This window comes from Sminthopsis crassicaudata, chromosome 5, assembly GCF_048593235.1.
Source record: "Sminthopsis crassicaudata isolate SCR6 chromosome 5, ASM4859323v1, whole genome shotgun sequence".
In the NCBI taxonomy this organism is placed as follows: Eukaryota; Metazoa; Chordata; class Mammalia; order Dasyuromorphia; family Dasyuridae; genus Sminthopsis; species Sminthopsis crassicaudata.
In genome coordinates, this window is record NC_133621.1 from 115,115,948 (window position 1) to 115,128,274 (window position 12,327).

Consider the following 12,327-nt stretch of genomic DNA (forward strand, 5'->3'; position numbering starts at 1 on the left):
TGTCTTCTATTGTTCTTGCAAGCCCCCACCCTCTGCCCTTTTGAGCCAGGAGTGGACCCTTGAGGGCAGTTATAATCTAACACTCACCAGGCAACAGCTGAGATAAGTGCAGTTGAGGTGAGAGGGTAAATTTACCTTCTTGCTTCAAGTGAACTACTCATTTTATTCCCCAGATCACCTAGTGGCTATAGCCGGAGGAAGGGTTCTTTGTGTTCTGGGATAGTGACAACTGAGAGCCTCCCTTCATTTTGGGCAGAGTAAATTTCATAGGCTTAGCAGATAAGGACCAGTTTTAATGAGCATTTCAGATCCTATTATATTATCTTTTCCTGAAAGCAACTGCTCTCCCAAACTTTCCTATTTTGGGAAGGATTTTATCATCCTTCTAGCTACCCAGGTTCACAACCTCTCTATCATAACTCTTCACTCCACATATTCATCCAGTTGGAGAATCTTATGTGGGTGAAAAGTCAGAAACAAATGCAAAAGACATTTGTGGAGGTAGCAGCATTAAGTACCAGTAGTAGCAATAAGTACCACCTAGCTAAGGTCCTCCTCATCTCTGGCCTGTACTATTGCACTATTCTATATGCCTCAATTGGCCTCTCTCTCAATCTATTCTCCAGGTGCCAAAATGATTTTTCTAATGTGGAGGTCTGACTCCTACTAGAGGCATCCTATTGATTCTATAGCCAAATATTATTCCACGCCTTTAAAATGACTATTTTTCATGTGAGCACTGTAATGTTCATAATTAATAAGTAAATATTCACATAGAATGGCAAGATTTGCTTATAAATTTTTTTTTTTTTAAATCACCAGGGTATACAAACAAAAAACTTTGTGGACTAGTGCTTTAGGGAACTGGCAGAGAGGAAATTTCTACTAATGCAGTAACTTCTCTTTTGGAAATAAGCCCAAGGCTTTCTGGAACAATAGGAGTGATAATGGCAATCCTATGACCTGTCCAAAGGACTGAGAATCTTATTTTTTGGTGTGTCAAAGGGAATAGCAAGAAGAACGAACAGTAAGTAAACAAAATAAAACCACCATCACCACTACCAACCCTCACCATATATACCAGGAATCAGAGACGAGGCTCCTACTCCTAGCCTCACTCTTATAATACTCTGGATACTCCCCCTGGACATAATCACTTTGTGTAGCTGTCCATAAATATAAAAGTATAATTATCCTAATTCTTTCCTGACTTCTCAAGCACCAAGAAAAATAATGAATTAATGTTAATAATATTCTGCTCTTCCCAGAAGGTGTGAAAGAGAAAAAACAAAGGCTTAAAAAAAAAAAAAAAAAAAAAAGCCCTCAGTTCCCCTTTTAAAAACTTTCCTTACCTCTCTACCACCATTATTAAGCATACTGTTCTTTCTTAAATGAAGCTTCGAAAATTACTCTGGATGAAGTCTGTAGAGAGAAAGTCTGTTCTGTAACAACAGAGAGACCAGATGAAAACCCAAATCTTCTGAGGATCCTTAAAGATCATTCTGTCCCTAAATTTCTGCTTCCTGTCTATGGTAATTATAATAATACTTGCCCCTTACTTATATAATGACCTAAGGTTTGCAAAGCATAGCACTTTGGTTATAACTCATGAGGTAGGGAGTGCATTATTATTCTCATTTCACAAATAAGGAAGTTAAACTTGATGATTAAAAGTGATTTTAGTTCCATAGTTTCAGCTAGAGTGTCTGCAGATAGATTCAAGGGCAGTTATCCTGATTCTAAGTTCAGTACGCTTTATGATATTGGGCTCGAGGAAGTACATCAGTTAAGTATTATAAGGAGAACAGTAGAACGATAGGTTCTGCCCTTGAGTATTATGATAACGTTTACAAAGGGAGTAAATGCTGTAACTCTTACAAGAGATCTCTATAGAATTATTGCCAAATACTTTGAAATCCTTGGAAGAAAACATAGGTATGAAATACAGAAACATCAAGACACCTATTGAGGAAGGAATCAAAATATAAATAAAAGGGAGGGGGGAAACAAGAAGGAAAATTTTTATGGTTTATCACCCATTACTGGCTTATAAATTACATTTTATATTCCAAAGACTATATAATTTATCCTGCTGTTATATTTTATGGAATGGATTTCCTGGAAATATAATTCCTTGCTATATGTGTAAAGGTCAGTTTAGATGATAATTAAGGCCCCCTCCAATATTCACATTTTATGAGTTACTAAAATAGTAGGAAGCTGTTCCTCTTCTAAATTCAATTCAATTCAATACTTAGTAAGCATTCATTTTGTGCAAGATGTTATACCAAGGTGCTAGAGATACATAGATGAGGACTGGTGTGGTCTCTGTCTTCAAAGGTCCCATAACTGGAAGTTGGGGGCAGGAGGAGAGAAATGAATATCAATGAATATGATAGTAAAGGTAGAAGAAAATCCAGGCTCTCTGCGAGGCAGAGAGGACCTGGATTAAAATTTCACCTTTATTTTCTTAAACCTGTGGTTGCTTTTGCATGAGTTACCTAATTTCCCTGGGGTTCACTACCTTATTAGTAAAATGAGAGGGTTAGATCGGATGATTGTTTAGTTGCTTCTGGTTCCTTGTCTCACACACATATGAGCTGCTGTGTCAGATAAGGGTTTATGGAAGTTATGGGAGTACAGATTGGGTTGTGTAAGGAACCCAAGAATCAACATATTCCAACCTCCTCATTTACAGGTAAGAACACAGAGGCCAAGATAGATCAAGTGATTTACCCACAGTGTACAGGTAGGAGATAGAAAACCTGGCATTTGAACCCAGAAGCTCCTGGCTCCAAATCCTGCACGTTTTACTGTCCAACACTGATCATGGTATGGGCAATGAAGGAAGAGAAGGATTTTGAAAGAATTTCGAAAGACCAAGGAGAAAGGAACAAGTATGAAAGCCAAGTTTCAATTAGACAGAGGAATAGGCAGGAGCAGGCAGCAGTTTACCATGACTGGAATGTGAAATGCATGAAGGAAATAAGGCTAAACTTGCAGATGAAAACCACTAAGCAAAAGGGCTGGGATTTAAGGCAGGCCTTGAGGGTCTCTCAGGAAAGGAACACAGTGAGATGATACAATGGGAATGCTCTTGCCAAGTCTGACTGTGATGTTGCACCTCAGCCTGAAGGTGATCTTGGAGAGGGGGGAAAGGGTTTACAAGCTGTACAATTTCTAACCCAGGAGAAAGGGAGGAGAAAAAAGGCAGCAAAGTATGCAGTGGACTAAGTACTAGGCTTGGAGTCAGGAAGAGTTCAAATCTGGCCTCAAACACTTATTAAGTTGTATGGCCTGGTTTGCCTCAGTTTCCTTATCTTTAAAAGGAGATGGAGAAGCAAAGGCAAACTACTCCAGTATCATAGAGAGTTGGACACAAGTGAATAATAAAAAGAAAGGGGTACTAAGGTTCGATCCCCATGATGTACTCTCAGTCCCCATAATAGGATCTCTGAGGATCAGGCTGATCATGTGTTGATGAATTCTCTGGTTATAACTATCTAGGAAACAGAAAACTACAAAATGAAAACCAACTTTGGAGTGTGACAACTGGCACCCCCAATTTTTAATCTGGAATGGAAAATGAGCTATTATTAGGCTAAATTTATTAAGATTGCTGTCCAATGATGAAAAGGCAGAGAAAGCATGGGAAGGAAGCAAAATATGATAATCTTAATATTCTCTTAAAATATGAAATCAAAAAGAAGTTGCAGCTAAATGGAAGGAGGATTCATAGCTTCTAGATGAAAAGAGAATAAAGGAGTTGGCAGAACTAGTTTTATCTTGTGCTCGTAGGAAACAACTTCATGAGACATTTGATCATTTCATATTGCAGTGCTCGTAAGTATTTGCAAAAAGTCCAATATGGAGATAAATGCAACTTATGAGCCAATGCATGTTGCACAGGATAAAAAGGTAAATATTCTCAAAAGAATTCTTTAAAAATCTCCAAATTATATCAGCACCTCTGATAGTTGGTGACTTTAATGAAAAGAAAGCATAGAGGAAGATGGCAAAAAATGTTGGAAAATATAGTTTAGGAGGAAGGAATGACAGAGGTCAAATGCTTGTAGACAAATCAAAGCTTCATATCTATATATCCTGATATATATGTATATGTATATATATATATATTTTTTTTTTTTTTTTAGAAAAAAAAGAGAAAGGTGCTGGACATGTAAGTCAAACATATCACAAAAACCCCACTAAATTTAAACAGATAAGAAATCACTTAAAACATATCATTTCCAAAATGGCTATCTGTGGGCAATCAGACAACTTTTATCCTGGAGCAAAGATCAAAATTAATAAAAAACTAGAAGGTTAAAAAAAATGAGAAAAATATCCAGCATAAATATCCACAGAATTATAGAAAACAGATGGAAGAAAGGGAATCCATACTTATTACAAACTGATATAAAACAATCAGAAAAATGAAGAAATCAAATGAAACTAAACTGACTCAGTTAATGAACACTTGATTTCCTAGACAAGCAGACAGATACTGTAGCTAAGAGCAACAACGTTTTGAAACATAAGCTTGTTTGTAAAATGTTACAAACAAAGAAAGATGAAAGATGAGGAATACTGTCTCAAAAAGAAAGATGCAGTGGAACAAGAGCTAGCATTTTACACAGTGTTTAAGGTTTACAAAGCACCATATGATAAATAATTTTCTCCTTTCAACAACTCTGGTAGGGACTCTTTGTTATACCTACTTTGTAGATGTCTCTGAGTCAGAGAGAAGTTAGATGATTTGGCTAGAGTTACAGAGCTAAGCACTTGGGGCAGGATTTGGAGCAGCTAAGCATTAGGGGGCAGGAAGCTTAATGAGATACCCAACTAAGCAAAGTTATCCTGATTCTGAAACCATAAGAACAACAACTGCAAAAGACAGAAAAAAATCTGTAATGATTTTAATAAATTCCTTTCATCAACAAGGTCAGTTAGAACCTCTACATTTGAAATCTTATTTTAATCCCAGACATATTTACAGAGGAATTGAAGTGGTACTGAAGAACACAAAGCAGGAAGAAGACCTGGATTTGCCTAAATAAATATAGAAGCCTTCTGTTCTGAGGGCATTGACAAGACAGATTTTGAAAAGCTGCACAGGATAAGCAGGTATGAATGAGTTGTAATCTGCATAACTAGATTACAAACAAATCTCATAAACATGAGGTTACAGGCCACTACAATAATGCAGTGAAGCATGGACTGGAGAGAACAAAGATTAAAGGCAATGAGATCAATTAAAAGTTGAGAACCTCGGTAGTGGAAGTGAAAGTGGAGAAGAGGAGAATGACAGCAATTGACAATGATAGCAAGCCATTTAAATGGAAATTCAGTTTGCAAAGTGCTTTAGATAGAGTAACTAGTAATTAGTAATTAAGATAAAAATGCTATTGTGAATAAGAAAATAAAAAGAATAAGTAACTGACTAGATTGGGAGGTGAAATAAGGCTGAAGCTCTAAGCTTAAGAGACCGGGAAGATTAAAAGAGTTATGCACTAGAGAGAAGAGCTTGAAGGTCCCCTCTACCTCTAATAAGTTATATCTTACAAAAGAGTTACCATAAACTCTTGCTCAAGAGATTCTGCTAAAAGTTAGACTGTGAGAAAGAATCATTAAACTGATGCTGCCATTTTGAAAGAAACAATGGAGGTATCATCATTAGATTTAGAAGTTGGAAGTAGAAGAAGATGATGAATTCAGTTTAGTTTTTTGGTACCTATTAAATTTGATGTGCCAGAAAAAAATAAGTAAAGATGTCCAGGTTTCAGCTGGAGCTATTATAAGCTAGAGTTAGACATAAGGATTTATAAGGAGTTGGATATAAAGATTTATAATGTGTTAGATATAAGAGTTTATAGTTATATGTATAACACTGAGATGTGTGAGATCACCAAGGCAACATGATGAGACAAGGAATAAAAATGAGAAAGTTGGTTCATTCTTAAGTGAATTACCAAATGAGGATAGCAATTAGATGAAGCAGAAGGGGGAAGTCAGACAAGTCATAAAACCCAAAGAGAGAATATCCAAAAAGCATGTCAAATTCTGGAGAAAGGTCGAGGAAATAAGGGTTGAAAAAAGAATGCTGGATTTGACTTAAGCCCAACTGGATTTAGATTCCAAAGTCTTTTATTAGCTCCCTGCTATCCTTAATAAGCATCAAGTCACTTAGCTTCTTTGGGCCCCAGTTTCTTTATCTGTAAAATGTGGGGACTGAATTAAATTGCCTCTAAAGTCTTGTTTTTGTTTTTTAAAGGTTTAAATCTCTGATCCTATGAACTTGCTGTGTTTTGATGAGATTTCATAAATTATTTTGGATGACACTGGCAAGGAAAAGATTAATTCCCTTACCCAGTGGAAGCTGATTTTATGCACAAGGAAGGAGAGGATCAATTTCAGAGAAGACAGGGCATTGTGCATTAAGAAGTTTAAATGGTTATTACTGGGCTTGGAGGACTGGAATGGTCACCTGCACTTTTTGGCCCTAGGTAAGAAATCAACTGTCCTTAAGAGAATTGTTTATTTAACCTGTTATTTAATTGGTCAGTTTAAGCAGTAGTCCTTCCACGGACAAAGGAAAGGGAAAGGAAGAGAAAGACAGTGACTGTTTCTGCTTCCTTGAAAACTGGACCATTTCTTTGTTATCTTTCCTTCCTTGCCTATATTTCTTTTTTTGTAATTCAATATTTTTTTATTTTTCTAATTACACATAAAGATAGCTTTGAGCATTCTTTTTGTTGTTGTTGTTGAGGCAACTGGGGTTAAGTGACTTGCCCAGAGTCACACAGGACTATTAAGTATCTGAGACCAAATTTGAACTCAGGTCCTTCTGACTTCAGGGTTGGTGCTCGATCTACTACGTCACCTAGCTGCTCCTCAACATTCACATTTATAAGACTTTGAGTCCCAAATTTCCTTTTCTCTCTCTCCTCTATTGCTCCCCTCCCCAAGACAGCAAGCAATCTGATATAGCTTATACATGTACAACCATATTAAACATATTTCCTTAGTCATGTTGTATAAAAAAAAAGCAGAAAAAAAAAAAGAAAAACCACAAGAAAGAAAAAGCAAACAACTTTTTAAAAAAAGATAAAAACAGTATGCTTCCATCCACAATCAGTCTCCACAGTTCTTACTCTGGATGTGGATGGCATTTTTCATCCCAAGTCTACTGAAATTGTTTTGGACCAATATTTTGCTGAGAAGAGCTGAATTATCATAGTTGATCATCACACAATTTTGCTGTTACTGTGTACAACGTTCTCCTGGTTCTGCTTACTTTACTCAGCATCAGTTAATGTAAGACTTTCCAGGCTTTTCTGAATTCAGCCTGTTCATCACTTCTAGAAGTACAATAATATTCCATTACATTCATAAACCATAACTTATTCAGCTATCCCTGATTGATGGGTATTTACTCAATTTCCAATTCCTTGCTAGTACAAAATGACCTCTTTGGGATATAGATCCAATCATGACAATGGATCAATTAATCAAATTCTATCTTTACCATCTATCTACTCCTTCATTCTTGCTTATTGAGACCATAACCTCTCTGTGCCTTAGTATCTTCATATGTGAAAAGGGGTTAAAACTTAATTCACAGGCTTGTTGCTAAGAAAGCACTTTGTTAATTTTACAATGCTCTTTAAAACTGAATTTTTAATTCTCTTTTCTGCTGCTTTCTCATCACCACAAATATGGGAAAAGTTATTTCAGTAAAGCATGGTACCGTAATAACAAAAGGGGTTTCAGGAGACATTCGATTTAATAAGCATTTATTAATACCTACTGTCAGACACTGTGCTAAATGGTGGAGAAATAAAGACAAAAATGAAACAATCTTCTCTTAAGAAGTTTTCATGGTGGGGGTGGGGAAGAGGGAAGAATGAACGAATAGAATGTGTGTATAGCTGGATACACGTAACCTGATTGGAAATGGTGGATCAAGAGAGGCTTCCTGTAGGAGGCAGCACTTGAGCTGAGTTTTGGAAGAAGTAATATGAACCAGAAGTGAGGAGGAGATGAATTCTAGACATGGGTGACAATTAGTGTAAAAGCATAGGCCCTTGTTAGGATGAATAAGGCTGTACTAGGTGTGTAGCATCCCTCGGTGATTAAGCAAGGCTTGGAGGTAAGAAGCCGGCCAGCTCTATAGCCACATATTGCTTCAATGCTTTCAGTTCAAATGACCATGGTGCAGGCACAGCCCCTTCTGGCAGCGCGGCAGGGGAGAACGCCTTTCTCCATTCCTCTCCTCCTCCACCCCAGGAGAAAAGACTTTTCTATACCATCAACATGTGTTTGCTTAGTTAGTGACAATATCATTATTAGGCATTATTTTGACCCAAGTCAATCCAACTACTCTTATTTCCCCTCATGGTGCGGAGGCAGAAACTTGCATTTGCTGGGATTAGAACAGAGCAGATGGAGCCTGGGCTCGCCTACGCGGGTAGGAAAGCAGCACAGTCAGAGTCCCCCTCTCGCCTGCGGAAAGGTGACAATACTGATGTACGCCCATTATAGGCCCCATCCTGGGGAGCCTGACCCACAGAAAAGCCCTAGTCTCATCTTGTGCTACATCAGGTTGGCCTCTATGAGCTTGCAGAGATTGTTCCTCACCCACAGCCATCTCTCTAAGCTGCCACAGGACCCAAAGGTTCCTGTGTCCTGTTTACAGTTGCAGATATGCTGAGAAGGGCCTTGCCTTTACTGACATGTGTGGGAAGAAAAATGCTGGGACAGAGAAGCACAGCCAGCTGATCCCGAAACCTGGTTACTGTGTCAGATTCATTCCCTTTCCTCCCCCCTCATGCTTCATTCTCATTTCGTGGTCAGAACTGCTCAATAGGCAATGGGCTCAGTAAAGGATCTCTTCCCAGATGGCCTCTGACTTCACTTCCATACAATGCACCCCCTTCACTGATTCCTTTTCAATTAAGCTTTATGCAGCCTCCTCTCCTTGTTTCCTTTATTCATAGAGAGAAAAGTCAGTAGGACACCTACTAATTTGGGGTAAAACACAGAGCATCCTCATTCTGACTGGATCCCTAGAGACAACCAAAGTCATGGCCTAGTTGACTTCAAATTCATAGCAGGAAAATGCTCACCGTTCACCTTCAATATGGACCACTACCTTACTTTAAGAGAAAGGCTCCCACCTCACTCCTAAACCGTAACTCATGAATAAATATTGGAGATATAGTGCTGGATTAGGCAATCAAGGAGACTAAGGCACAGGTATGTTCCCAGGATCACCTATCACAAAACTGTGGCAAAATCAAAGAAGCTGGGAACTTAGAGGGTTCTGGATTCCAGTTCCTAAATTCCAGCTTGTGTAGGATCACAAAGCCTTCACATGCTCTATAGTGGTCTTGAGGTACTCTTAAGAGAAGCTAATAAGTGCCCCTAAAAGAAGAACAGACAGATTAGCTTTGCAGAGACTTACGTAGTCAGACTCAGAAGTCGCTCCACAGGATGGAGAAGGAGGAAATCTACTAGATCCATAGGAGTGAATTTGATTTATTCCTCTTTTTCCACCCAAATGTTTCCCATATCTGGCAAACACTCCAATTGCTCCCTAGCAAGAAACTGGTTAAGGAAAGGGAAGCTCTTTTCTAGATTCTATTAGATGCTTTGTTTTACTAAGAACTCAATGAGAGTCAAAGGTAAAGAAAAAAACAGGAGAAGGGACTGGGTAAGCTGCTAGAAATAGGAGACCCAAGCAGCCCCACTCCCTGGGTGAAAGGGAGGGGAAAGGGGGTGGCACATGGTTGCTAAGAGTGAAAGGAGGCGGTGGCAGCAGTATGAATGAACCAGTCGTACCGTGGATTCTGGGATCACTTCAAACCATTTGTGCTGCCCTGGCTGCTTGTGCTGTCCCAGGCTGTCATTCCTCCTCACTCCTTTGCATTTGGTTCTTCCCCCTGTCTTCCTCCCACCAAACCTTCATTAAGAGAACCCTATGCTGGTTAAAGTCTATAGAAAGAGAAGAGGAAATTTGTGAGGGAGTAGAAGGAGAAATGAAAAAGCACTAATTACGATTCTATGGGTATCATGCTACTCAATGACACTAGTCTCTCTCTTCTGGCTCTAAGCCCCTGTAATTCCTTCGCCCTCACTCCCCCTCCCCTTCCTCTTCCCTCCGCCCCAGGACCCACCACACAGCTCCTAACTGAGAATGTTACCCCTGCCACCAAAGAGGAGCTCAGTCAGCATTTGGGGGTGGGAGTGAGGACGATGTGGCGTGGGCAGGAGGCCGGCCAATTGCAGCAGCCAGTCTTGGGCAGTTGGAGCCTTCTTTCTGTCTCCCTTCCGATTCTCCCACTCTCCATCCTACCACCCCCAGAAGAAAGAAGGAAGGAGCAGCAACTGTGTGAGGGGAGGGGGGGGGGGGAGAGAGAGAGAGAGAGAGAGAGAGAGAGAGAGAGAGAGAGAGAGAGAGAGAGAGACAGACGAGGAGCTGGCTTCAGAGACTCTCTTGCTGCAGCCCTATCCAATCTAGCCTATCAACTGCTACCCAGCATCTCCCTCCAACGGGACCAAAATAGCTGCCAACGCCTTCGATTCCCAGCCCGGCACTTGACTCTCACTCCTCCTCTCTTGCTCATACCCCGGCCCTTCTCTCTTCAATCTGAAGGGGGGGGGCAGGGAGGAAGAAGCAGCTTTGGGGGGGAGGGGGGAAAGAAGGAAGGAACAGAGAAAGGAACAGAGGGAGAAAGCAAAGAAGGAAGGAAGGAAGGAACAGAGGAAGGAAGGAAGGAAAGAAGGGAGAAGCTTGCTTGCCTGAGCAAATCGCCTCAGCTTCACTGGAAGCCTTCGGCATTAACCCCTCGAGGGAAAGCAGAGGAGGGGGTGGCTGTGTTAATACATAAGAGCACTGCATCACGCTAATCTTCTCCCCAGAACAGTATGCGTCAGCAGTACATTCACGTTCTGACTGAAGGACAAAAGGATGAGAGAGCAGTCTGCGTGGCTGCTGCCTGCAACACCTCCAGCCCAGCGAGAGGAGACGGTGGGAGGAGAGTGCAGGGGGCCCGCTACCACCGCTCCTAGGAAGAGGGGAAGATGCTCCCCGGGATGGGCGCTCCTGACACATTCTCGACCACCGCCGCCGCCGCCGCCGCCGCCTCTGGTGCTGCTGCTTCTATCGCTGCTGCAGTCAGTGGACAACAAAGGCACTGAAGGCAACAAAAGGCAAACCCCACAACTCGCTACCTCAACACAAGGGGAGAGCCAGCTCCGATCTGGGGACCCCGGGAGGAGGAGAAAGCTGGCTGATACCTGGGAGTTGCTACTGCTCCTGCTGCTGCTGCCACTGCTGGACCCATTTTGGCACCGAGGGCTCACCGGAGGGGCTTGTGGAAAGCCTCCTACTACCTTTAGCTCTCCGTTCCCCTCTTGGGGGGCCTGGGTTTGGCCCCAGCAACCCCTCCACACTGCCGGCCCTCCTCAGAGGGCTGGCCGGATTACTGCTCGCGGCTGGAGAGGAAGGCTGATACTAATGCATCTACCGGCTAGAAGGCTAAGCTAGTTCCTCCCTGCCTCTTTTCCTCCTCTTAAGAGAGAGAATAAAAAGGGGGTGTGTATCTGGGGAGGGAGAAGCAGAAAGAAACCACATACATTGCCTCCCCCTCCCCTTCTTCCCCAACCCTAAGAGCACTCCATGAGCTAACAACTGCAATCAGCTGCCGTTGGCCCGAGAGGGGTACTCCGTGGGTGAGAAGCGTGCGGCTCCCCGAAGAGGAGGTTCACAAAGGGAAGTGGGAGTATCGGCAGGAAGGAGTGTCTCCTAGGAAGCTTTGGGTTTTTTCCCTCTTTCTATTTTCTTTGGGTGGCAACAGAAGGGGGCACAGTTGGGGGGGGGGCAGAGGAACACTTTGGCAATGAAGCTTCTTCACTGGCTGCTTATGAGAGCTGGCGCCAGGGTCCAAGGACAAAGCTGGGAAGTGCTGGTGGCGCTGCTCTCTGGGGCGCAGGGGGGGGATGCACCTGCATAGCCCAGAGGGCCTCATCTTTTTCTGGTTCTACTCAATTCTGCTGCTTCGCCCGCTCCTGCTCTGGATTTACTAGAAGCCATTTTGTCTCCCCCACCCCTTTTTCCCCCTCTACCCCCCAACCCCATCCCTACTCCTTTCCCCCTTCCCTTTGTTAATTAAAACTAAGGAGTGAGAATGGGAACAATGTACCCAGCTCCTGTGGTGAAAGCCTAAGGACTCCACGCCAATTCCTCCTGAGGTAGGTGCCGGTGAACTGGTTGGGGATCGCTTTGGCAGGGGGCCGGAGAGCTAGTTTTGCGGGTGGGGGAAG

At 41.9% G+C, this 12,327-nt stretch overlaps 1 protein-coding gene across 1 annotated transcript in view; it reads right to left on the reverse strand.

Moving 5' to 3' along the window:
- Positions 1-12,327, reverse strand: part of SND1 (staphylococcal nuclease and tudor domain containing 1) — a 462,540-nt gene that overhangs the window by 62,199 nt on the left and 388,014 nt on the right. The gene's annotated exons all lie outside the window — the stretch shown is intronic.